Source organism: Vipera berus (genome assembly GCF_964194415.1).
Source record: "Vipera berus genome assembly, chromosome: 4".
Taxonomy (NCBI): Eukaryota; Metazoa; Chordata; class Lepidosauria; order Squamata; family Viperidae; genus Vipera; species Vipera berus.
The window spans coordinates 53,674,049-53,677,034 of NC_138206.1; positions in this window are offsets into that span (position 1 = coordinate 53,674,049).

A 2,986-nucleotide genomic window follows, 5' to 3' on the forward strand; every position below is an offset into this window, starting at 1 on the left:
GTGAGGTGAAGTGGGCCTTAGAAAAGCTGAGCAACAACAAAGCTAGTGGAGGTGACAGTATTCCAGCTGAGCTATTCAAAATCTTAAAAGACAGTGCAGTAAAAGTGCTACACTCAATTTGCCAGCAAATTTGGAAAACTCAACAGTGGCCACAGGATTGGAAAAGATCAGTTTACATTCCAATTCCAAAGAAAGGCAGTGCCAAAGAATGTTCAAACTATCGCACCATTGCACTCATTTCTCATGCTAGTAAAGTCATGCTTAAAATCCTACAAGCTAGACTTCAGCAGTATGTGGATCGAGAACTACCAGAAGTACAGGCAGGATTTCGAAGAGGCAGAGGAACTAGAGATCAAATTGCCAACATACGCTGGATCATGGAGAAAGCTAGAGAGTTCCAGAAAAACATCTACTTCTGCTTCATTGACTATGCTAAAGCCTTTGATTGTGTGGATCATAACAAACTGTGGCAAGTTCTTAAAGAGATGGGAGTACCAGACCATCTTATTTGTCTCTTGAGAAACCTATATGCGGGTCAAGAAGCAACAGTGAGAACTGGACACGGAACCACTGATTGGTTCAAAATTGGGAAAGGAGTCCGGCAAGGCTGTATACTGTCGCCCTGCCTATTTAACTTATATGCAGAGCACATCATGAGAAAGGCAGGGCTAAGCTTGTCAGCCGCCCTGAGTCTTCGGAGAAGGGCGGGATATAAATGGAATTAAAAAAAAAAAAAAAAAAAGATGAATCAAAAGTTGGAATTAAGATTGCCGGAAGAAATATCAACAACCTAAGATACGCAGATGATACCACTCTAATGGCAGAAAGTGAAGAAGAACTAAAGAGCCTCTTGTTGCGGGTGAAGAAGGAGAGTGCAAAACTTGGGTTGAAACTTAACATTAAGAAAACCAAGATCATGGCAACTGGCCCTCTCAATTCCTGGCAAATAGATGGGGAAGAAATGGAGGTAGTGACAGATTTTGTTTTCCTGGGCTCCAAGATCACTGCAAATGGGGACTGTAGCCAAGAAATTAAAAGACGCTTGCTCCTGGGGAGGAAAGCCATGGCAAATCTAGACAGCACACTAAAAAGCAGAGACATCACCCTGTCAACAAAAGTGCGTATAGTCAAGGCTATGGTCTTCCCAGTTGCAATGTATGGCAGTGAAAGTTGGACCATAAGAAAGGCTGAGCGCCAAAGAATTGAGGCCTTTGAACTGTGGTGCTGGAGAAGACTCCTGCGAGTCCCTTGGACTGCAAGGCGATCAAACCGGTCAGTCCTAGAGGAGATCAACCCTGACTGCTCTTTAGAAGGCCAGATCCTGAAGCTAAAACTCAAATACTTTGGCCACCTAATGAGAAGGAAGGACTCACTGGAGAAGAGCCTCATGCTGGGAAAGATGGAGGGCAAGAGAAGAAGGGGACGACGGAGAATGAGGTGGCTGGATGGAGTCATTGAAGCAGTAGGCGTGAGCTTAAATGGACTCCAGAATATGGTAGAGGACAGGAAGGCCTGGAGGAATGTTGTCCATAGGGTCGCGATGGGTCGGACATGACTTCGCAGCTAACAACAACAACAACTGTATTGTATTCATGCAGTTTCCTGCCTCTTTTCCTTTTGGGGCATGCCAATAGCTGTGGAACAATCCAAATACAAAACGTATGTTTTTAGAAAGGCTAAACCGGCGATAATGGAAATAGGATTAGAGAGACTACAACAGGGCAGTGAAATCACGCTTGGGTTCCCATCCCCACTGTAGACATTACAGCAATTTATTTTTGGGAAGAGGCTTGAGGTTTATTTTCGCGGATGTATGCCCTTGTAAACTTACGTTCCGGAGAAATGTGAAATATGTCAGACCGCCCTACGCAGAGTCAGATTTGCTAACCGTGCGGCAGAGGAACAAGTATTCGGGACTGTTGGGTCTATAGGGGCAACGATGCTACCTGCTGCACCCCGGAGTTATTTGCGATATAGGCAGTGCTTTTTTTTGTAAAAGAAAAAGGTGCCGGAACTCACACGTTATACAACCCGCCTTTAAATCAACATTCGTGTCCAAGGTGATGGGTCCTCCAAATAATCCATAGTAATATAAAATAGCATGAATTGAAGACATGGGACATAAATCAAATTCCATAGCAAGAAACTGATTCTTCTGTCCAGTGCTTTTTTTTGTAAAAGAAAAAGGTGCCGGAACTCACAACCTGCCTTGCCTACCCTACAAGGTTCCATCCAAAAAAGGTGCCGGAACTCCCTTCTGAGCGTTCAATGAGGAAAAAAAGCCCTGGATATGGGCATTTTATCGTTGATCGTGGGAATGTCCCAAACGTCTGTGATGTGCGTACGTAGGCAGGGTTTGTTTTTTTTCTCCTTTTCCGGAAAAAAAAAAGGAGCTTAAGCTTTGCAAACCCACAGGTGTTTCTGGAAGCTTCTGGCAACTGAGGCATGGAGGACGCTGGCATGGCATAGCTCGGTGGCAGAGTCGCTGTCCCGTTTCCTATCTGCTGGAGGACCCCCCCCCCCAAAAAAAAATGGTTCGGAGGCCTCCAGGTGAGGGTCTGGACTAGAAGGCGGCTTTTTTTTTTTTACCGGGCAGGGGTCTCGCAGGGCCAGCGAGTTCCTATGTGCGGCTTTCAAGGGGAGGAGACCGGGGCGGGATTCAGTGGAAATTTCCACTCTCTGCAGTAGTATTTTTTTGCGGACGCGGATCTAAAGAGGAGGGGAAAACAAAAGGGAGAAAAGGCGGGACAGGCGGGACTTTCGGGAAGAGGAGGCGGGGTAGCCGCAGGCCTTTCGAAACGCGGCGCTGCACGGCCGCCTTTCCCAGCAAGGGGACGAGTTGGAAATAAAGGGTCTCCCGGCATAATTCGGGACCGGCGCGCCTGAGAAACCCCTTCCCCACCCCCCACCCCAATCCTGGGCGGGCGGAACGACGAGTGATGGAGAAAGAGGAAAAATAGCGCCGCCTGACGCAAGCAAAGGGGCG